We start from the raw sequence: 25223 nt of genomic DNA on the forward strand, positions 1-25223 counted from the left end.
GAGATTGATCAAAACATCCAATTTTGATATTTTCTTTTATCACATGCATGTGGCTATTTAGGAGTTTATATAGCACTTTGGTCTTATTTGGGATGTTGCTGCATTTGGTTTTTAGTCTTGGTTTGGAGAGGTATGGCTTGAATGAACACGTTCTGATTCTCGGTGCAGAACCTGTAGGTACTGAATCTGTAGATATCCACGGAAAAATTATTGTTACTGTACTGTGTAGGAGAGAATCTCTAAAAAGTGCATGCTAGCAACACTGAAAAGGGTATACTTCTTTACATGGTCAAAAACAGAATGGAGTCATTACAGAAGCTGTAGGAAACACTCATTATGAACTCAAATTCCTTCTAACTTAGCCTATTTCCTGGATGTCTCATATTCAGATATCTCATCCTGGGAAGACGTATTTAGAGAAGTACTTGTAAATGAGTATTTCAAACTGCTAATGGTTAATAAATTTCTCCAGTTTTCCCTGGGAAGTGCCAATCTCCAGGACCTAAATCCACCTGCTCATTTTGGATTTGGGTTGGATTTGCTCGTAGGAGGCAGATGGTGAAGGTCAAACAGAAGATTTTTTTACCTGGTAGGATACAGAGAACATATTTGCCAGAATGCCACCTGGTGCATGGAATTCGGAGACGGAGACCATGGCTAGTTGTTCTGGTAATTCCGATGTTTCTCACAGCCAAGCCTAAAGAGCACATGTTTCAACTTTTGCAGTCTTCAACCTTTAAAGCACAGCCCACATGCAGTTTAAAAGTAAGTTTTCTTTCACCAGCATGTCACAAAGCTATACCTATATTCCAAGGGGTAACCATAAGTGTAATTATTCACATGCATTGTTTAAGAGTTGAAAACTTTCCCTTTTCCACAAAATTCTACTTTACTGCTCCTTCTCAAGGCCCTTCCTAACTTTCCTTTTTCTCTCCTAGTGCTAGTTGTACTCTTGTGCCCCTCACCTTCTACCTTTGTGGCTCCTCCTTTCCTGAAATGGCAGTGACCCTCTGGAGTTCTCACCTTTCTGTGGCTGTGACGATCAATGAGCTGAGGGGAGTGTGGACTTAGAACATTCCCAGCACCGAGCTGGCACAGCAGAATGTTTCAAGGTAGAAAAGAAAAAATGTTTCAGGGATATCATAAAGCACCAGGCCATTGATGTTGATGAGCCCTCACCGTTCAGAGCAGGGAGCTCTGTGCTGTAGAAAAGGAAAATACCGCATCTCTCCTTTGAAGAAGTTATGACTCTTGTGGGGGAGAGAAAATATACACCTGAGACAAGAACCATCACTGGTAAAAACAGCATCTCACGTGGTGCAGAAATGTAATTTGGCGTAGGGGAGAACAACAGAGTCTTGGGGCTGGGGCAGAAAAATCTATAGCTAATGGTGGTCTCCTTCAGGAAGGTAAGTTTTGAGTCATCTTTTGGGAAAAAGGATCAGACATAGGTCCCAAAAAATGTGGTTTCTTCAAGAAGAGGGGGTGATGAGCAAGGCTGTGGCAGAAACAGGGGACCGAAGGAAGATTAAGGAAAGTGACTTCTTTGTCTTGGAAGCTCTGTATTTTCATTTAAAAACTTTTGTTGAAACCTAAAATGTTCCAGTGGACGAAATAAATAATATGAAATCAACTGTAGCCAAGAGAAGGGTTGTTGGCAGATGCTGCTGAAAACATCAACTAGCACATGTGGAATTAATTGGCAAAGGCAAAACTCTTCACCCAGGAGGTATCTTAATTGCTATAGTCATCAGCTAATGAAACTATATTGGGTTCTTTAAATGCATAGAACACTGGAGGGAGGACAAATAATAATAATTGGCTAAAAGATACACCGTGAATTTTAAGGAAACGTTAGCAACATGTCCATCTGAAAAGGAAGAGAAACATGGTCTATGGAATTTCTCAAAGTCTCTAAAAAGCTATGTTTCCCCTTCTTAATGTTATTGAGAAAACTCTAGATTATCCTGGAGGGAGGCCATGTGAGGAGAGGGTAGAGAAGAGATAAGACATACCGTGGCTGCTCCGAGGAAGATCATTATTTCGAGTTTATTGACAGCATCTCATCTCCTTAATTATAGCTTTGTTGACAGCTATTCACTTTGCATGCACGGGATCCTTTTGAAACAATTTGTATTCCAACTTGCCTTGGAACCAGAGAAATATTTAAGAGAGATGGTGTTTTTTGTTTTTGTGTTTTTGATAGCGGTAAAGAGTCTGGGGTCTGTCAGACCTGGGGTTGTGTCACTGGGGCAACTTCCTGGGTTAACCCTCTCAGCACCTCCTCCTATTTCTTGCCCTCCAACCCACACATATATAAAATCACGGGAGCTCTAAGGGGATAGGAAGCAAGAGCAAGAATACAACCAACGAACCATCCAGTTATCTGGCGTCCTCAGCAGAAAGTAAGCTCAGCTCTGGTCTGGTGAGTATGGCCCACAAGCACCCCAGGACAAGTAGGGAGGAGCTGAGCTAAGAAAGGAGGGGGAAAAAGAGAAGTTTCTAAGCTTGGGCATCTAGACTTCACTTATGAGATTTCCTTATCTTTTTTTTTTCCATATAGGCTTATTTATTTGTTTTTTTAAAGTAAAATGAGTTTATTTATTCCTTCAAGAATACACTAAAAAATCATCTTCAATGTTCCCATTGAGATTTCCTTATCTTTTTCAAAACTGAATTGCTAGATCCCCAGGCTTACCTGTATTCAAGTCAAAGGCCAAAAACTCTTCTTTAGTCAACTGTAAATGATTTGGAATCATTTACAATTTCGCGTAATCCTGACCTCCTGTTCTCTCAATTAGGGTAGCTAATGGTCATTGAATTAAACTATGCAGTTAATCTCATATCTACCTAGATTTCCCTTTTATGCCAAGCCTCAAAGAGAAATGTATGTGTCAAACTTGCATTTTATTTTAGCATTTTTGTGTTCCTTGAAAACTTCTACTTACACTCATAAATAAAGAATACTTGTCAGAAGCTATGCTTTTCAATATTTTAAATAACAATTTTTCTGGGCTCCTTCCATAAATTGTTTATTGTTCAATATGGCTGTGACTTTTTGATGCACTTACTTATTTTTGATGTCTTTAATTTGGCTTAAATATTTCTTTGACCCAGCACCAAATGTATGAAAGTTTTCCTTTTATCTTAAAGGTGCAAGAGTTATCTTTGGTATCTTCTGTAGGACGTGAATAATAGTAGGGTTGGGATAGGAAAGGGAAGGTAACACCTCTTTTAACTTGAAGGCTGCATATTATAATGAAACAAACTCCTAAAATGACACATTTCCTCTCTACCCTATGATATTATAAGGCCATGCCTTTGTAGTCACTCTTTTTCTCCTCTGTACTTCCTTTACTCCTGGCCCACTTATTCAGATCCCTTAGCCAGTGACTTCTAAAGGTGCCATGACTTAAGGCCATCTATGCTTCTCAGAACTGTAAATGAGGGTACAGATTGATGCTACTTGGCTTTTGACACACATTGACTCAAGGAGCTTGAAGTCCAGGGTCAGGTACTGGCAGCAGCATTTGCCTGGTACATTCTTCAGTGCTTGTCAATGTCTCCTTCCCAGGTCAGTTCCTAATTTTTTCTGTCCAAATCCCCTGAATAACCTATCAGATCCTACATTCTGGGTAGCTCACATATGATTGAAGACATGGTTTCATGGTTTCACTCTCTACGTTCCATAATTCTTCGAGTTGTAGAGATGTTTCCCATGACTCATGTTCATTTAGGAGACGTCTTGGTTCTTGATTTAGAATATTTCCCACCATGAAGTATATTGAGAACACTCTTTTTATAAGAGTTTCCCTTTATGGAATAATGTAAAAACCTGCAGGGAAATTTGTGAATAAAACAGTGCGCTAATCTCCATTCCACTTCACAAAGTCATATAAATGTTTTTCAAGCCACAATTTGACATGGTAGAATGACACCCTGATGAGAATATGTTATGGTAAGAGGCTCAGCAAGGCAATTATTTTAGGCATGAGCCTTGCTGGGCTGTGAACATACAGCACAAGACTATTTCATTATCAGCAGATGACTTCGATCATCCTCTTCTTGGCACTGCAAGCCACAGGGCTCAGTGAAGCCTCCTTCCTTTTGGCAAAACAGCTGCCCTGAAGAGAGCTGCATAAAATGCCACTTTAAGTTCTATAAGTGCTTGGACCCCCGCCTACAATGGCCTTGATGTTTTGCAAGAAAGATAAATATAGAATTATGGACTTCAATAAGTGCTGAAGTCATGTAAGCACTAGGGTAGCAATAAGTTTAGAAAGCAAATGCAGAAGAGTGTTTTAAGTCTTTAGCCAATTGTTGTCTGGAATGGTGGGCATGAAGCAGTACTTCCTAAGAACAGGAAGTCACCAGATTTAATTTGCAAAGTTGAAGTTATCTTCAGGTAGATCTGAGTTACAAATGGGCTGAATCCATTGCTCTCTGGCAGAATGCTTTAGAGCTTTTCAGCATCATTTTGGCACTGAATTAATAAAGGCAGAGGAAGTAGTTTTAAAATCAGTTTGGTTTTATGAAATATCCAATAAGATAATTGTAAGACAGAAGATCATCCAACAAGATAATTGTGATCAGAAGAGAGCATGATCTTTAATGATATAATTGGGTCAAATAACTTGACCATTAGAATTTCCAAATTTATGGAAATTCACAGTCCCGTTTTCACACTAGTACTTTCAGCCTGGAGACCTGAGTTCTAATTCTCTAATTTACAGAACAGTGTCTGAAATTCCAATACCAAGCTTTCTTCTAAAGACATCTTAAAAAAACAAACCAAACCCTAAAACCCTATTTTGCTTGTTTACTTAAAGTTGACTCATAGCATTGCACTGTTTGAAGGGAGCAACATCATGGATAATAGAAAAAGCAAATAATTTTTTAAATGACGTATTTTAGTCTTTGAAAGGTGTTTTAGGTATTTGCGTTCAAATTAGCCACATGTCTCAACTCTAGAAATTGCCAACGTTTCAAACAAAATAGTGTACTCCTCCTGAAAGGATGAAGTGGTGTGCTACAGTAGTTATATTCATCTGAAACGCATGTTTTTGAGCCTCTCAGAGGCCAGTGGCTATTTTCTATAGATATGACGCAGGTAGAGCGTGATGCATGGAACAGAATAGGACATTTCAGGTGCCCCTGACCAAGACAAAGCAAAGACAGGATCGACTCATCCCTGGAAAATGTGGGTGTCAAGAGGCCTGAGTTTGAGTTCCAGCTCTGCTTTTCCTTAGCTGAGATAGGCCTTGGGCAGGCCACTGGATCTCTACATGGTTTGTTTTCCTCATCAGCATTGTTCACCGTTCATCTTATTAGATACAGCCCATCCAATCAGCCTTTTTGATCATATTTCTTCATGTAACGTATTATCTATTCCTCTGGTTTCACTAAAGTTATAAATATGGTCAGCATACTGTCAGGTGCACATCAATGCCTCTAATTAAAGGAAAATGTAATACCTTTCAAGTCTAAACAGAGGCCTGCAATAGAGCGTCCAAAACCTATACTAGGTTAACCATAATTTCAGTCATTTATTAAAGAAGTATTTATTGAGCACTGACTATGTGCAAGGTATAATGTTGGGTTCAGGGGATATTAAGATGAACAAGAGGGTTCCCATCCCTGTCCTCTTGGAACCTGGAGTCTACTGGACAATCTGTTAATTGGCATTTCTGGGTACTCTGGTTTAAAACTTTTTCAACCATTATACTGATCTTCGTTGGTACAAAAATATAATCACAGCACTCTTTTGATCCAAAGGCTCTCTTTGGGCTCCAAATGAAACAAGTTTAGTAGGAACAGAACTGATACTAATAAATGCATGTTGACTTAATTTTTCTCCCAAAGTTTTGTCTCATTTTTTTTTTAAACAAATCATCTGTAATGTGGCTAACATAACTATGAGACATACCTATATTATTATTTAGAAAATGAATGACCGGGGTAATTCTGCTCCCCAGGGGACACGTGACAATGCCTGGAGACATTTTTGGTTTCACGACTGAGAGGATGCTACTGGCAATTTGATCTCCAAATGTTTGCCAGCCCCATGAATCAGATGATAGCCTCTGTGCTTAGCTGCCTGAAGTATTACATCGAGGTGTTGAACTGCTAAATGGATTAATTTTTTAATGACTACTCAAGGATTTTATTTCCAAATGTGAGTATGCCTCGTATATTTAGACTGAATAAATGTTCCCAATATTATTGAGATGAATGCATAGCCTAAGGATAAAGGTAGATACAACTATAACACTTCAAAACTCTAACTTTAATGAAGATGTGCTTTGACTGCTATATTCTGTTTGCTTTAAATACAATTTGTAGTGAGATTAACGATAGCAAATAATAACAAAAATCTTATTTAATATTTATTTATAAGATGAGCATCCTTGGGAGTTCTTGCCAGTTTGTGCAAAAAGTACGGCACAGATTTAGAGTCTTATTTAATATCCAAAAAAAGGTTACAAGACACATGCTCTCAAGTGTGGCTTCTTCCTTCAATGATGTGATGATGATGCCTCTGCAAATTCAGATGAGGCCTTTGATGCAGGGGATCAAGTGATTTGAAAAAGAGAGATACTGGAACTTGTTTCTTTTTTTATTTTAACATGTTTATTGGAGTATAAATGCTTTACAATGGTGTGTTAGTTTCTGCTTTATAACAAAGTGAATCAGTTACACATATACATATGTTCCCATATCTCTTCCCTCTTGCGTCTCCCTCCCTCCCCCGATCCCTATCCCACCCCTCTAGGTGGTCACAAACCACCTAGCTGATCTCCCTGTGGTATGAGGCTGCTTCCCACTAGCTATCTATTTTACGTTTGGTAGTGTATATATGTCCATACAAATACAAATAAAATGAAGATAAGGGAACCTTTGGGTCTGTGTAAGGGTGGGCATAGAGATGAGTGTAATGTTCAGTTGGTTTTCCCCCAAACTTAAAAAGTGGGAAGTAGGTGATACTGCCTATTCTACATGTCTACTCAAAACATTTGCATAGAAAAAGATATTAGATGTGAAGATTGAGTGTTCACTTCCATCTGTTTGATACTCTTATCAGAGTGCTAATAATTTTTCAAATTAAAAAACACCTATTTGGGGCTTCCCTGGTGGCGCAGTGGTTGAGAGTCCGCCTGCCGATGCAGGGGACACGGGTTCGTGCCCCGGTCCGGGAAGGTACCACATGCCGCGGAGCGGCTGGGTCCGTGAGCCATGGCCACTGAGCCTGCGCGCGTCCGGAGCCTGTGCTCCACAACGGGAGAGGTCACAACAGTGAGAGGCCCGCGTAACGCAAAAAAAAACAAAAAAAACAAACAAAAAAAACACCTATTTGGTTGCCTTTAGAAATTACATCTAAATGAAATTCCTTTAGCCAATTTCTAATTAGATTGCTACATGAAATTACTTCTGTTGGTTTTTGAAAACAAATTATAGTAAGTTCATTGATTATTTATAATATGTGAAAATTAACCCCATATTAGGAATTGATAAGGGATTCAAAGTCATTAGCTTTATAAAATGAAAGTAAGTAATAATGAATATGATCTAAAATGTACCTTATTCCTTCAGAAAAAAATATTATGTATACAATATCTTTAACCAGAAATTTTTATAAATACATCTAAAATACTTATGCTCAACTGTACTCTTAAAATGTGTATCCAGCAATTTACATCAGCTACTATCTAATAAACTCTGTTTCAATTTACTGGTGGAAAGTGGAAACCAAAGTTTGGTTCCATCCAAGGATATCAGCTAGGTAACAAACAAGCTGCACTGCACATCTTCCCATCCTATTTTGACCACAACCTTAGCCCCAATCCTGGTAAACAACTGCCTCTGGGAACAAGGGGTAATTGAATCTTCATGCTAATTTTAGCCTGGTTTTCTCTTGACTGTTAGCTCCCAATTATGCCAACATACTACACTATGTTCTGTTCTCTAGGAAAACACTAAGACCATCTTGTTCCTTCAACTAAGGTCAGACCTAAAAGAAAAAGAAAACAGTCTGATGATTTACCTGTAGACATTTCAGTTCCTTATGGGCACCTGTTTTTCATTTTGGTGGAAGCTCAACATAGCTTGTTTTAGTTATAAATCAGGTGCAGGGGCAGATAAATATAAGTATATTGGGAGGAAGTAATTTCATTGTGGGTTTCTGTCCTCCTGCGGGAGGTTGAACACTGCTGCAGTTGCATGGTTGGGCTTGACCATTTGGCCGTATGTCAAACAAACTTCTATGACAACCAGAGGTAGCCATTGCCTTGGAATGAAATTATTATTTTATTAATTACCCTTTAATTAGTTGCCATAGCAGCCTTTTAGTCATAATAGGTCTAATAGTACTTCAAAGGTGGAATCTGTGTGATGGCTTCTTGTAAATAATAACCATTTGGTGAAGTGCCATCTTTGTTATGAAGAGATACTGTGCATTTTTATCAACTTAGGTATACATAAACATATTCAGTAGTTAGGTAAAACTAGAGAAAAGGAAAGCCTTTAAGTTTTTCCTCTTTTTTTACCTCCCTCATACCCAGACCAGAATATTGCCAGTAATTATGACTACTGGTCACAGGCATATCTTGCCAGTTTAGAGAAAGAATTTGAAGCAACAAAGACCATTCAACTATTTAACATATTATAAATTCATCTATCTTAGAAATTCCATTAATTCAATTTTATTTTCCTTATAAAAAATGAAATCAATACATATTTATTGAGAATCTACTATGTGTAAGATTCCAGCTAGGAACTATGGAACTATAAAGAAATAACGTGGTCATGGCATTTGTTGGAATAAATTTTTGATCAGATTGTCAAACATTCTTATAAATAGCAAAAATACTCCCATTTCAGGCAATGCTGTGCATGTGTTTGACATTTGAACTTTGCATGGTATTTGCATGACCAGCCCTTACTGCTTTGGAAGAAGAAATAAGCTGTATTGCTATAACTTTATTTTGCATATATTTAAAAGATCTAACAGTTTATAGCTTCCCTTACTCTTTTATTGTAGTTATTCATCGATGTACTCCCACACCAAATGTTTGTTCTTTTATGATTCCTTAAACTTAAAACAAAATTATATATACCTTGAGGCAAATTGGACCATATCTGTTTTGCACTGCACTTGAGTGATGCTTTGATTTGAATATTCTTAGGGTTCTAAAATTAAGTTAATCCATATGTAATTAGGAATATTCTTAACTAGACAGTCCTGGTTAGCAGGAGATTGGCAAGTTATTCTGAAAAACTATTTAGCAAACCATGAATAGCAATTAAATGAGAAAAGGCTAAATTTCTCTTTAAAATGGATTGTTTCCATAATTTAATGTGGCAATATGATTTTCTATTTTTAATTGCTGTAGACAGTGCATTTTGTAAAGTAGAATTTTGTCTTCGGAAAACTCGATAGTTCCGTAATTTTGTACCACTTATGCTTTTTTAACATTTCAGTAAGTTTTCTTCCTTTGCAATCCCTTTTGATTCATGATGGATAAAAGAAACTAAAGGTTAGTAAGGACAGTTTTGTACCTCTTAAACTGAGACAAAATGAATATATCTTGGAGAAACTAAGTATTTCTCTTTATGAGACTTTATGACCTTATGTAATATATTATGCTTTCTTTGTAACATAGTGCGTTTATTCCCAGAACAATTATACTTAATGTCAACACTTAAAAATGTTCCTTTTTAAAATTCAAATAAAGAGAATTTGCTCCATATTCTGTGTCAATATTGGGATTCAGGGAGGGTTTGAACTTAATGAATACATGGTTCTTCCTTTCCTCCACCCCAGACACCAGGTACTTAATGCTCTCTATTCCCTTGCTCATTTCTTCATTGTAGAAGTCATTTCAGAAGGGATTTATGACAGTGCCATCTTTTAGTAAATAACAGTAAGTCACAGTCTACTGCCTGTAATAACTGTAGATGCTCAGCCTTTATCACTTAAAATACATTTTCTTTTGTCTCTAAATTAGTATGAAAATACAGAGGAGGCTGTTTCTTCAATTAAATGTGAAAGATTAATCACTACGTAATTTATTTCACAATAGAGTATAATTAAACATCAAAAATGGAATATTTACTTCTTAAACTTTATATGTCTATGAAAAAAGTGTTGGAGAAGCACAAAAATCTAGTGCTATTTGCATATATTTTGATTGAGCTGACACTAAGGTTTGCACATAATAAATCTATTAATTAACACTGGAGTTACCTAATGCACTCATTCCCACTGCAGTTTCCCATGCTGATTTTAGAAGATGAGAAATGTTGTCCATAACCAGAGTAGAACCTGGAGTGGGAAAAATGGCAGCAAGGGATCTTAGATCGCCAGTGTTCTCAGTGTTCTGTGGATATGAATATACTTTAAAAAAATAATAAAACTAATCAGGATTTTCCTAAATACCATCAGAGTAAAACAAGTGAAGATAAAAGTGATGTGTTACTTTTCCATTTCTCCCTTGCTCTTATTTTCGCTGCTCTGTCCTACTGATTACAACACAACCAGATCAGAATGAACAATTAACTGTCTAATTATTCTAGTCACACCAGCCCACAATGAAATCTTTATTCTGTGTTTACAGCAATCTTTGGCAGAGGCTGTCTTGCTGTTTCTAAACTAAGAAGAACTGCCCTTTGGCTCCTCTCGGCATCAGCTGCCTTGGTTTCAGCCTTGGATGCCAATAATCAGACTTCTTTTTCTTCCAAAGTGGACATTTTTTTAAGGTTGAAAAGACCTATTCTCATCATCCCCCCATATATTCTGGCTGATTTATGTTCTAGCTGCTGCAGCTCTTCCTTCCGTATCTCTTTACATTTTTCCTCTCTCCGTAGAACACCATCAGGCAGAACCCCATTTTAAGTCCCAAACTGTAGAAAATGCTTAACCAAACAGTGCTCACTACTATGAGGGAAAGAAAAATACAACTGCTGGTTTATGAGTAGAGGGAAGTCAAGGAAATCCCTCCTGCTTTTCTAAACTGCTAATTTTCTAGCTCAAAAGGCATTCAATAACTTCTCCACCAGGGGAAAACATATCCAGTTTTCAGTGGCTCTCTTGATTACTTCCAGCTATGTATTTAAATTTGCTAACAGCTGCACGTCTCTGAGAAGCTTCAGACCTTGGGGAATATTTACAAATATATAAGGGACTAAGAGAGTACATCTGAATCTTTTTGAAAAGGCAAGGGAAACTATTGCACTGTACAGGCAGGGAGAGAGAAGTTAACAGCCATCAAAAGATAAGAGCAAGGCAATACCTTTACCAAAGGGAGGAGGGCAAAACACCTTGGTTAGCCCTCTTAGGAACATCTGCTCAAGTTCTAGTCCTGAAATAGAGGGCAGACAACAGCCAGTGCTGGGTCTATTGCCCTATACTGCTCAACTGTTTTTTTTCCAGAAGAACATTTCCCTGCTCTGCAAGGATGATAGCATCTTTCCTCCCATTCCAGTCTCCAAATCCTATGTGATGGTTCCCCTAACAACCCTTCCATCCTGCCTCTCAGCCCCCAGCACTTACTACATTCCCATTGCCTTTCCTGTGAGAACTGGGTCATAAAATTTTACTGGGGAGAAAGGTAGAAGGGGGCGTTTCAGTTGTATAAACACTGATTAAATTCCCGGGCAACTTTCCCCAAATGAAAGATAATTTTTCTACAAGTATGCACAAGAAAGTCAAGAATGCTGTCATTTTTATGTTTGTACTTTCCTTTTCTATTTTAATTTTACACTGCCACATGGCACACATGCTAAAAATGTATCTCCGTAACCTGCAGTTTAGCAAACTTTCCACAAAACATTAAAATTGAATATTTTATAGACTGTCCTTTCCCAGGATGCTCAAAGCATTTTTGGGATACACAATTAAATCATCTCACCACCACAACTGTCCTATTAGAAAGGCACGGCTGCTCGTTCATTGGCAAATAGGGAAAATCAGAAGCACTGGCAAGAAAAGGTCATACCAAAGTCAATGGCAACAGCCGTAAGTAGACTCTGAGAGCTTGGTTCCAATTTAAACTACTTCCCATTTGCTCTTCATTTGTCTCTCTCTTTTCTCTGGCAGGAAGGGATGTGGCCAGCAAGGAGGCTTGACCTCATCTCCTGTACTTGGCTTAACTCTGACACACTGTTCTCCCACACTCTTGCCCTGTTTTCTGCGTCATCAGCTGGCCAAGCCTGCACCCTGGAGCAGCTCTGACCAGGGCCAAGCCAAGAGGAGGTGACCGCAGGTGCCCTTGTGGCTGCCTCGGGTGTTGGGAACTGGAGTCTGCCCCTGCCAGGTAACATGCCCAGTGGGATTGCGAGGGTCACGACAAGAGAAAAATGAATTTCCAGATTGTATAAATACATGAAAAGAAAAAGCTGGGTCAAGTATGAGTTCGAGACTGGCAATACCTCCACCGTTCCGGAGCCAGATGAGGCTGAGGAAGGTGAGCCCGTAGAAATATAACATTCATCTTTAGCGTTGGTGCAAGCACATTGTGAAGTTGTGACTTTTTGTTTCTGTTGTCCTTAGGTAGATCCAATTCCTTAGCTGGGTCCCTGGCTCCACCACAGCTCTGAGGAGTAATTTTCCTTGGTGGAGAGGAGCATCAGAGATTAGAGTGGGGTCAAGGGACATTTTTGGGGGGGAGGGGCAGACTTAGTTTCCAGGCGACATATAACAATCAGAAGAAAAAAATCCTTCCTGGTATTCGTGCCAGTAACAACAGCATTAATAATAGTAATAATAAGGGCAATAATAATGGCACGGTACACTCCGAATCTACTAGGCGACCAACCCCCCAGTGCTCTGCTGTTAGCCCTTTGACTATCTGCCTGGTCTTAGCAGAAAAAAAACCAGCTCTGGCGCTGCCTCCGGGCTGCCCTCCAGGTTCCAGCTTCCACCCCCCACCCCACCATCCCCCCCCCCCCCCCCCCGCCGCGAGGTGGATAGCTAGGCAGAGGCTTTTGCTTCAGCGTAAGTCCAGCCCACAGTCTCTCCCTGTTGCTAAGGGCACGTTGCAGCTCCGCGAGAGCGTTTCCTCTACAAATTTGCAACATTCACCCCACCTGACCCCTCGCCGCCCCCTCACCCCCGGCTCTCCCTCCACAGCAACTACAAGGAGCAAAGCCCAAACAACTCGCGCGCAATTCAGAGCTTTCCCTGGGAGTGTCAGGGCCCGGAGACAGGAAATCCGAGGAGTTGGCGATGTCCGGCAGGTGGCGGGGACGCGAGGAGTCACCACCACATTCTCCTCCCACGGACGAACTCGGGCGTGGGTGCGGACTGGGACCAGCCCCGCGGGCACCAGATCCTCCCTGGAGCCTAGGTCTCTGGTCCCCGTCCCCGGCGCGCATCCTGGAGCCGGGGACGCGGCCAGCCCTCTCCCACCCGCTGCTGGAGAGAGGCGCAGCCGCCCCGGGGCAAGAGAGGGCGAAGGCTGGGTCAAGAGCCCCAGAGAGCCGCGCTCCTGGGTCTCCGGTCCCCGTCGTCCGGGCGCTCAGCTGCGGCTGCTCGCGCGCCGCGCCCTCAGGCTGCTCCACTGTGCTCTAGCTTTCAGAGAACGGCTCCCCAGCCTAGGCAGCTCCTTCACATCCCCTTCCCCCCAAAGTACGAGCAAGTCCAACTCAGACCCGCTCGCAGGCTGGCCGCGGCGGCGGGTAGTTGCGGACAGAGAGCGGCGCGGAGCCGGACCGCGCGCGGCGCCCGGGGCGGCTTCCCGGGGGAACGGGCTCCGGCGCCCTGCGCAGCCCTGCGCTCGGAGCCCAGGGACAAACGCGCGGGGCCCCACCCGAGCTCTCCCCTTTACCTGGCAGGCCCGCGACTCTCCGGGGACGTTCGGTCCAGACTCCTCCGGGGCAGACGTCCGGCTCACATCGCTGCCTCCCCCAGCAGGCAGCCGTGTCCCGCTGGGTCCCTTCGTCTCCGCTCTCGGCGCTGCCCCCGCCCCCCCACCCCCCTACCCCCTCCGTCAAAAGTGTCACAGCTTTTCTGCCTTCGGATCTTTCTCAAAGTCTCCGCGCGGTCGCCAGGAGTTGAGCTGCGATGCCAGGCGCGCCAACCCCGCCGATGCACTGCCCCGCCCTTCCGCGGTCCCCTGCGCTCCGCCCGGCCGAGGAGAAGAGCCGCTCGTCGCGGTCACCGTCTCCAGAGCACGGCGCGCGGTCCGCTTCCCCTCCCTCGCGCCTTCCTTAGCCCGAGTGGCTGCCGCCTGCCTGTGCCGCGGGTCCTCATTCCCCTGCTCATGAATATTCTGACAGAGGCTAATGCCGTTGAAGTAAATTGAATTAGCCAATTGGTGCCAGGAATGTGCGCTCCTTCCTTCCTAGGAGCTGTCTGGAACCCCACCAGAAGAAAGCAATTAGCGTCTGGTTGGCACCCTGTGGTTTAGACCAGTGAGGGGCAAAATGGGTTAATTCTTCAAACGCAGTTTAGAACCGCATTTACATGTTTAAACTCCTCTATTGGCTGAGAGAGTAAGGAAATGTTAAGAGAGAGAGAGGGGAAAGGAAAGGGGTAAGCATGTGTACGGGGCGCTTCTACCCCCCAAACTCCCCCTGAACTTGAAATGACTTATTCTGCATAGATTATGAATTCTGGAAGAGGCAGTTGATGTGAACAGTAAAAGATGGGCAAGCAGGGTTGGAAAGGAGATGAGTAGCAACCTGGGTTTAACTTTGACCTTGAGGATGCTGAGTACTCTAATACTGTTCAGTAGGAGTGGGGAGAGCTGGCAGAGGGAGAGGAAAACCTCAATTATCTACTTTTAGGACTTTCTCCAAATGTTCAGATTGCCCTCCTTTGTCCTCATAGCAAAACCATAGTTTTAAGCCTTTGGGTGAAGTAGGAATGGGGCAGAAGTACCTAAAGGTCAGAAGTTTCAGAGGAGGAAGCTGAGACCACACTTGGATGAAGAGAGCCTCTCAAATCACACAGTAACTATGGCAGGGCCATTCTAGAAGGCAGTTCCCAACTACAGTCCAAGCTTCTCTGTCTGGGGTCAAGCAGACAAGGTGGACAGGAGGAACAAGCTCTCTCTTGTCCTGCCTCCTACCCTGGAATGCCAGGGCCTTCACAGTTATTGATTACAACTTGGGTTTAGCCAGTGGGAGAGGGGGAATCTTTGCCCAGTTCTGCATCCGAATCTCTCTATAATCTTCGGGTGTTTTAATATTTCCTCCCCCTGCCCATCACCGATTTTCTAAATACAGAAAGTTATTTTGATTGAGTTGATTGTTAGTAAATGATCTATGTATATAAACAATGGATAAAACTGTGTGTATGAGTAACTGATAGAATTCCCACATATGCCCATAGAAAGAAATATCCTGGCTAAGGCAATCGTGCCATATTTTAATAGTAAGGCCTAGAATTGGAGCTCTCAGTAATAACAGTAATTATTAATGTTAGAGCAGCTAATGTTTTCCAGTTACTTAGTATGTGACATGCATTCAACAAGTCACCTCATTTAATCTTTCCAACTATTCAGTATACACTGTTATTTCCCCATTTTGTGGGAGGAGACAGAAAACTCTTCTTACTCTGAGGGAGGGGCACCCCTCTTCCTTATCCCTAGGTGTTTTTGTTTCCCCCTCCACCCCCACTCCTTTTAATTTATTTGGTTGTTCCGGAGGGAGGGGGGAGGGGCGGGTTGGGCGGGAGCTGTCTGAAGTGCTGATCTGAGGCCGGACCAGAATTCTCCCGGGAGGGTACCAGGAACTGGGTTGGGCCTGGTGCCGTGTCCAAGGTGCTAATGATGCGGGCCGACGGTGCGGGCCGCATTGTCTGTCTGTCCGTCTGTCCGGGAGAGAACTAGCGCTGGAAGCGCCTGCAGAAAAACAACAACAACAACAATAAAAAACGTTTTAAATTTTTTTTTATAAATTTACTTATCTATCTATTTTGGCAGCGTTGGGTCTTTGTTGCTGCGCGCGGGCTTTCTCTAGTTGTGGCGAGCAGGGCTACTCTTCGTTGCGGTGCGCGGGCTTCTCATTGCGGTGGCTTCTCTTGTTGTGAAGCACCAGCTCTAGGCACACGGGCTCAGTAGTTGTGGCGCACGGGCTTAGTTGCACCCTGGCATGTGGGATCTTCCCACACCAGGGCTTGAACCCGTGTCCCCTGCCTTGGCAGGCGGATTCTTAACCACTGTGCCACCAGGGAAGCCATCATTTTAATAGATGAGGAAGGTGAGGCTCAGAAAGGTAAATCGTGTGTCCAAGTCACATAGGTCATAAGTGGTGGAGACAAATTCTGACTCAAAGCAGCCTAATTAATATGCTTGAGCCCTCAAGTCACCAGAAGCCTCTACTGCCTCCTTACCTAAAAAGAGAACCAGTCAATTGATGTTTTGTTGAAGTGACTTGTCCTTGGTGATTAATTTCTTACCAAATTTAGAGGGGAAAAAAGAGGGTTTTTTTGGATGGTATGGTTATTTTTACATGCCAACTTGATTGGGCCACAAGGTGCTAGAATATCTGGTCAAACATTATACTGGGTGTTTCTGTGAGGATATTTTTGGATGAGATTAACATTTAAATTGGTTGACTAAGTAAAGCAGACTGCTCTCCCCAGTGTGGGTGGGCCTCATCCAATCAGTTGAAGGCCTGAATAGAACAAAATGGTTGACCCTCCCCTGAGTAAGAGAATTCTCCTGCCTGACAGGCTTGGAGCTGGGACATCAGCTCTGCAGATTTTGGACTTGCCAGCCTCCATAACTGCATGAGTCAATTCCTTATTATCTGTCTCCTGCTGGTTCTGTTTCTCTGGGGATCCCTGACTAATACAGATGGATACATTCAGTAAATGTTATTATTTGTGAAATTCCCATGAATGTCTATTTCCATCTCTCAACACATTGTCTGGTACATAGTGTACAATAAATGTACATTTTTTTACTTAAGATTTTCCAGACATTATTAATAAGAGAGGAATAATTATATATATGGATGAGACTTTATTAGATTTAAATAAAATTTTACCTTTGAAGAACTGAAAATTGGACTATAATAGATTGGCTTAAAACAAGATTTATAGATGTTATATGAGGGGAATTTTTTTATTATTACAAATTTAGGGGTAAGAATGATCAGGTTAAATCTCTGAATTCAACAGTTGTTGAGTATCTGTTAAATGCAAGGCACATTTCTATTCAAATATTTTCTATTGAAGTTCACAGTTAAATCGCTTAAAACAGTTGAGGATCTGCCATATTTTATTCTCTGAAACTTTGGGTAGTTTAAAACCCTTTGTTAAAAAAAGTATATACTGTTTTTTCCCTGTATTAAATATTTAAGATTTTCCTTATCACGATTCCTCCCTTATAATGCTCTGTTGGACCCTTCTTTTATGGAGAGTATCCCCTTAGGATTTAGAGGCAAAAATTCACAGAAGAGTCTTCAGCTGTTGGAATGTTTACTTATATGAATATGTTACTATGACTTTAGGGCCCATAAAATGCTATCAGGATGAGTGCTTTCCATATGTGCTCCAGAGTTGCAGCAGGCAGTGTCAGGGAAGGACCTCCAAAGTCCGAAGTGGGACATTGGCACTGGGTAGAGGGGGTGGAGCAACCTTGGACCAGCCATTCACTTTTGGAGTGGACCTAGTTGGTGCCTCCGCCAGGTGGAAATAATAATACCGTATATATTGGGTGCTTTGATATTTACACATTGCTCTCCCATATACTATATCAGTCCATCCTCCTGGTAACCCTATGAATTCAGCACTGTTATCTATATTTAATCGATGAAGGAATCTCAAGCACACAGAGATTCAGTAACACTCAGAGCTTCTCCTAGGAACAGATAGAACAGGGACGTTAATCCAGTGACAAAGTCACCTTCTCAGTGAAGCCATCTTTGACATCTCTCTCTGTCCAACTCCCTCCCTCCTCCGCCGCTGTGCGCACACACATACACACACACATTTTTTTCCAGTAGAAATACAATCCCCTCCTTTGTGCTCCCTTAGGACTTCTAAGATGCATAAGGAAATAATTAGAACACAATGTCTTGTCTCTACCACTAACCAAAGGCACCCTGAAGTCAGGAACCTTGTCTTCATCATTTTTGTATCCCCAAATTTAGCTTAGTTGGAGGTGCTCAGAAAGCCCATGAACAGCAGTTCTGCTTGCTTTCAGAAATGTGTCCCATTGACTTTACTGGACTATTAGGATTAAATGAAATAATTGGCAGGTGATTTGGAAATTTAAAAACAACATGTAATGATTTTATTATTATTATTATTATTAAAAGGTAGACTCAGAAATAAATACAGTAATTTTAGCCTTGACCTTTGTCTGATAAACTCCATGGGTGAGAAAGCAGTTTGATAATTTTGTCAGCTACAGTTATTTAGGACATGGATGGATAACACTTGCTCAGATTATAATCATCTGGTTAATGGTAGTACTAAACTGGCCCATTAAGCAGGAAGGTATTAGTCTGGGAAAGGTGAGTGAACGTGTGTGTGTGTGTGCAATCTTTCTGCAGTTTTAAGAGTGTTTTCTATGAATGGGCAGCATCAGCTGCTAGTATAGCTGTATTTTTCTAAGGAAGGGATCTGCTTTTCTCCTATGGGATGATCTCTATTAAGGGCTCCCAAGGTCACAGAGTTAATGACAGAGCTGGGGCGCCTGTTCCTTGTTCGATGCTATTTTCACTATTCCACATGACCCTGATTGGCAGCCACTGCCCATACGGCGTGGTTTATGGTTTTACAATTGAGATGAGTGGATAAGCAGCTCAATACCTCATTATCATTAGTCTCTTGAGTCAGCTAATACCCTTCTAATGGAATTTCATGATCTAGATTATTCAGTATTACCCATTCAAGATATTTTTGGATTTGAGATGATAATTATGTAGTAGAACTGATAACAATGGCAACTAAAAACACTTGCGTGGCTTCATAGCCTGTCTTACCATAAATATTTATTATGAAACAGTTGTTTTGGACACACATGCACATTCACAAAATCAGGAATTCCTGTTAATTCTATATGTTCTGTACGTTCTTTATTTTCTGTAGCATTGATGTAGAAATCAGGTGATGCTTCTAGATTGACTTACAAGGCCATTTGAGGTTCTGTGTAACCTTACTTTTGTTTTTGTGTAACATACACATTCATTCTGGCCTTCAAATTTGTGGGTTAATCAGTGACTTTTAGTCATTCTCAGAAGAAATTGGTTCCCTCACTCTGGATGTCTGTCAATTCCTGTCTGTCTCACCGTGTTTGTGAATATAATAGAGAAAAATGCACCCACCGACCATCACCTCCAAGGAGAACTAGCCATAAAACATGCAGTGCTTGTGACAGCATTCTGGAAGATCATGCTGCTGATCCATTCCGTGGAATCTGACAAACTTGAGTACAGTGTCCTTGCTATGGACAAGGTGCTGCGCCAGTTATTGTAGATGTTTCAAAGAGACATAAAACCAGGGGCTCCTCTCGAGGAAGTTATAATCTGGGAGAGGGGCCTTGATATTTAGCAAAGTGAAAGATCTAAGGCAGAAATGAATAGTTTTTATTAAAGAATAAAAAATGAAATGCTGTCGGAGCCCCAGGTAGAGAGATTATTTTCAGTGGAGGAGGGACAGAAGAATGTTCCATGGAAGGAGTGATGGTTGGTCTAGGTTCTGAAGAATGGATATTATTTGGATATAGGGAAAGGGTAGAGGGGCCTTCAATGGTCAGAGGTAGAGAGAGGCCTGGGAAAGCACAGGACGATTTTGAGGGACTGCTGTGATTGCAATCAGCCCAAGTACGCATGACATTAAAAGGACATAAAATGAGAAAGGCAGGTGGAGCCCGGAGGGCCTTGGATAGCATATGGAGAAATGTGTATCTTTTTCCATAGACAATGAAGAAGGTATCACTTTTGAGCCAGGGAGTGATGCAGCTACAGCTGTGTTTATATTTGAGTGTGGAATGTTTTGGAGGTGGGAGACTGAAAGGATGGGGACCAGCCGGGAGACTCACAGTAGCTGAAGCAAAATGTGATAATGGCCTGGACCAGGCATGTGGCAGCAGGACCGGAAAAGGGAAGTAGAGATAGAAAAGAATCATAGTGTGTGTGTCAACAGTACATTGAAATAATGTTTTTTTCTGCCCGTCCTAGATGCTCCAGTCTCACTCAACAATACTCTCTCTCTCTCTCACACACGCACATGCACACGTAAGCACACACCACATATACACATGCACACAAACAGGCATACTTGCGTATACACGTACACACATGCATGCATATATGCATATGCAATACACACAGTGAGCTCCTCAAGAGTATGGTTTGCGTTTTTTCTCTTTGTATTTATATTTCAGCACCTAGCACAGTGCCAGGGATTTTGTTGGCATTAGATAATCACTTGCTGAATGGAATAAAAAACAGTTGATGTGGGGCATCAGAGAAAATGAGGAATTGCAAAATATTGATCCTGGCTAGTGCTGGATTTTGGTAGGCAAACTACAAAAATTCTCCTGTGTCCCTTATTAATTGGCATTGGAAAAAAGAGCATGTCTGGGGTTGAAGATGACTTCTGATTATAGAAATGTCTGAGAAGATGCAAAAATTTGGTGGACCTGATGGTTGGCACAGCTGGAAAGCCTCATGCCTAGAATATGTCTCCTCTCTGAGGTCTGAAAAAACTTCGCATGTGAACTTCAGGACATTTTATCAAGGTTTCCTTTTAATTCTTTAGAAGGTGTGGTGGACAGAATAATGGTCCCTCAAAGATGTCCAAGCGCTCATCCCCAGAACCTGTGACTATGTTAGGTTACATGGCAAGGGAAATTCGGTGTGCTAAACAGCTGACATTCTAACAGGGGGATTATCCTGGGTTATCCAAATGGGCTCAATGTAATCACAAGTGACCTTAAAAGTAGAAAAGGGAGACGGAAGAGGCAGAGGCAGAGTAATGTGATATGAGAGACTCTACTGGCCATTGCTGGCTTTGAAGATGGTGGAAGGGGCCAAGAGCAAAGGAATGGAAGTAGACTCCAGAAGCTGAGAAAGGCAAGGAAACATTTTCCCTGAGATCCTGCAGAGAACACAGCTCTGCTGACACCTTGATTTTTATCGCAGTGACACACGAGACTTCTGACCTCCAGAACCGTAAGATAATAAATTGGTGCTGTTTTAAGTCCCTAAACTTGTGGTAGTTTGTCATAGCATCAATAGAAAACTAATACAGAAGGATAACCAGCATGCTTACTATTTTGGATTTATTATTAAATATTAGGGTACATGATGCTCCAGACTACATGAGTTATGGTTTGTGTCATGTCCTAGATTCAACTACAGAAATGTGTTTTGTTATAAAATACCAAATCTTGGCCTGAATATAATATTCGTGACAGCTTTAGTGGTGTGAAGGCAGAGTGTATGTCCTTTGATTATATCATTCTGGGTACAGTGAAGAGGCTGATGGTTTTAAATTAAGCTTTCTGTGCAGTCCCTCAGATAGTACTCCTAGAAGGGCCGCTAGCATCTCCCATGGTGAAACACTGCATGAATGCACAAAAATCATAGTGTGTGTTTATAACCTTGTCCGAGACACCCAAATTGTGCTTTGCTGAAACAAAACAATCATTTAAAATTTTTCATTTTTATAGTTCACTTTCAAGTGGCATGTCTTTTGGAGGAACGTGTTTGATTTCTTTTTTACTTTCGTTATTGTTATTTGTATTGCAAGTGTTATGTGAGATGAGTTAATAATTCAAAAATGATAGTAGTAATAATATTAAACATTATATCTTCATATAAAAAATGTAAATTTTCAGTAGCTGAGTGGGGATTTCTGTGTTTTAGCAACATATGGGTTTGGCCTATCATTTAGTTTTGATGCTTTTTCGAAGAAGAGAGTAAATGGCAGAAAAAAATGTTTAAAATATATTCACCGTTCAACTCACATGGACACTCAGCATGACACATATGCATAATGATCACTCCTGATTCATAACAAATCCTTTAAAAGCTGGGCAAGGTGTATGTTATTTAAAAAAGCACCAATTCCTAAAATTAGCATGGACTATAAATTAATATTTGAATATGAGCCTCTGGTAAGTAACTCCCCAGACATAGAATTGCTGTGATTTTTGATATTCAACTGCACCAAATGTTAAGAGAACATAAAGCAGCCTAAAAATAAGGTATAAAATAGGATGACTAATTTTATGTGGAGAGGTTTTACAGATGAAGGAAACTCAACTTGCCAGCCCCTTTGTAAGTAAAAACTATTTGTTATTCTTGACATTATTCTGAAGTCCTTATGCAACAAATAATTGCAAGAAACAGGTCTAAAAGTGCTTATTGATAACCTACTAAAGGCAAAGTTGTACATGATTTAAATTAGAGGATTAGTGTTGTATCTGAAAAAATTAATAGCCACTAATTACATATTTTTCTTTCATTGAAGAGCATTAAGAAAGTGAAAGCAGTGGAACATGGTGGCTGCTCCTGAAGTCTCACTGTTTGAATTTGAACCTTGGCTTGGCTACTTGCCCGTGACCTTGAGCAAGTTATTTAATCTTGTGCCTACATTTCCTCATCTGTAAAGTGGGCATAAATAGAACTACATAGGGTTCTTATGAGGATTAAATTAGATAACCCACAAAAATTGTTTAACACCATCTGGCACATAGTAAGCATACATTAAAGATGACCCACTATTATTAATAAAAGAGTTATACATGTGTTTCTATAATTTTTTTTTTGATAGGTAAGAAATGGATTTATTTAGAGAGAAACACACTCCACAGACAGAGTGTGGGCCACCTCAGAAGGGGAGAAAAGGCACCAGGGTATGAGGTTGTCAGTTTTTATAGGGGTGCGTAATTTCATAGGCTAATGAGTGGGAGGAGTATTCCAGCTATTTCAGGAAGGGGCGGGGATTTCCCAGAATTGGACCACCACCCACGTTTTAATCCTTATGGTCAGTCTTAGAACTGTCGTGGTGCCTGTGGGCGTGTCATTTAGCTGGCTGATGTGTTACAGTGAGCGTCTACTGAGGCTCAAGGTCTAGTGGAAGTCGACTTGTCCGCCATCTTGGACCCATTTGGTTCTAATCAGTTTATATCATGTCTTCGGGCTGTGTCATTCTTTTTTTTTTTTTTTTAATAGATCTTTATTGGAGTATAATTGCTTCACAATACTGTGTTAGCTTCTGTTGCACAAAAAAGCGAATCAGCCATATGCATACACATGTCTCCCTATCCCCTCCCTCTTGAGCCTCCCACCCATCCTCCCTATCCTACCCCTCTAGGTCACTGCAAAGCACCAAGCCAATCTCCCTGTGCTACACTGCTACTTCCCACCAGCCAACTATTTCACATTTGGTAATGTATATATGTCAATGTTACTCTCAGTTCGCCCCAGCTTTGCCCTCCCACCCCATGTCCTCCAAGTCCATTTTCAATGTCTACCTCTTTATTCCTGCCCTGCAAGTAGGTTCATCAGAACCTTTTTTTTTTTTACATTCCATATATATGCATTAGCGTACGGTATTTGTTTTTCTCTTTCTGACTTACTTCACTCTGTATGACTTCACTCTAGGTCCATCCACCTCACTACAAATAACTCAATTTCTTTTCTTTTTATGGCTGAGTAATATTTACCTATTTATGAAAAATTTTTATCTTTATGTATTCATCTGTCGATGGACATTTAGGTTGGTTCCATATCCTGGCTATTGTAAATAGTGCTGCAGTGAACATTGTGGTACATGTCTCTTTTTGAATTATGGTTTTCTCAGGGTATATGCCCGGTAGTGGGATTGCTGGGTCATATGGTATTTCTTTTTTTAGTTTTTTAAGGAACCTCCATACTGTTCTCCATAGTTGTATCAATTTACACTCCCACCAACAGTGCAGGAGGGTTCCCTTTTCACCACACCCTTTCCAGCATTTATTGTTTGTAGATTTTCTGATGATGCCCATTATAACTGGTGTGAGGTGATACCTCATTGTAGTTTTGATTTGCATTTCTCTAATAATTAGTGATGCTGAGCATCTTTTCATGTGCCTCTTGACCATCTGTATGTCTTCCTTGGTGAAAAGTCTATTTAGGTCTTCCACCCATTTTTTAACTGGATCGTTTGTTTTTTTTGATTATTGAGCTCCATGAGCTGTTTGTATATTTTGGAGCTTAATCCTTTGTCTGTTGTTTCATTTGCAAATATTTTCTCCCTTTCTGAGGGTTATCTTTTTTTTTTTTTTTTTGCGGTACGCGGGCCTCTCACTGTTGTGGCCCCTCCCGTTGCGGAGCACAGGCTCTGGACGCGCAGGCTCAGCGGCCATGGCTCACGGGCCCAGCCGCTCCATGGCATGTGGGATCTTCCCGGACTGGGGCACGAACCCATGTCCCCTGCATCGGCAGGCGGACTCTCAACCACTGAGCCACCAGGGAAGCCCCTCTGAGGGTTATCTTTTTGTCTTGTTTATGGTTTCCTTTGCTGTGCAAAAGCTTTTATGTTTAATTAAGTCCCATTTGTTTATTTTTGTTTTTATTTCCATTACTCTAGGAGGTGGGTCAAAAAAGATCTTGCTGTGGTTTATGTCAAAGAGTGTTTTTCCTATGTTTTCCTCTAAGAGTTTTATAGTGTCTGGTCTTACATTTAAGTCTTTAATCCATTTGGAGTTTATTTATTTATTTATTTTTAAAAGAAGATATTGGGGGTAGGAGTTTATTAATTAATTAATTTATTTTTGCTGTGTTGCGTCTTCGTTTCTGTGTGAGGGCTTTCTCTGTGGCAAGTGGGGGCCACTCTTCATCGCGATGCACGGGCCTCTTACTATAGCAGTCTCTCTTGTTGTGGAGCACAGGCTCCAGACGCGCAGGCTCAGTAGTTCTGGCTCACGGGCCTAGCTGCTCCGTGGCATGTGAGATCCTCCCAGACCAGGGCTCGAACCTGTGTCCCCTGCATTAGCAGGCAGATTCTCAACCACTGTGCCACCAGGGAAGCCCTGGAGTTTATTTTTGTATATGGTGTTAGGTAGTGTTCTAATTTCATTCTTTTACCTGTAACTGTCCAGTTTTCCGAGCACCACTTATTGAAGAGGCTATCTTTTCTCCATTGTATGTTCTTGCCTCCTTTGTCATAAATTAGGTGCCCATATGTGCGTGGGTTTATCTCTGGGCATTCTATCCTGTACCGCTGTTGTATGTTTCTGTTTCTGTGCCAGTACCATACTGTTTTCATGACCGTAGCC

Source organism: Phocoena phocoena, chromosome 13 (assembly GCF_963924675.1).
Source record: "Phocoena phocoena chromosome 13, mPhoPho1.1, whole genome shotgun sequence".
Classification (NCBI taxonomy): Eukaryota; Metazoa; Chordata; class Mammalia; order Artiodactyla; family Phocoenidae; genus Phocoena; species Phocoena phocoena.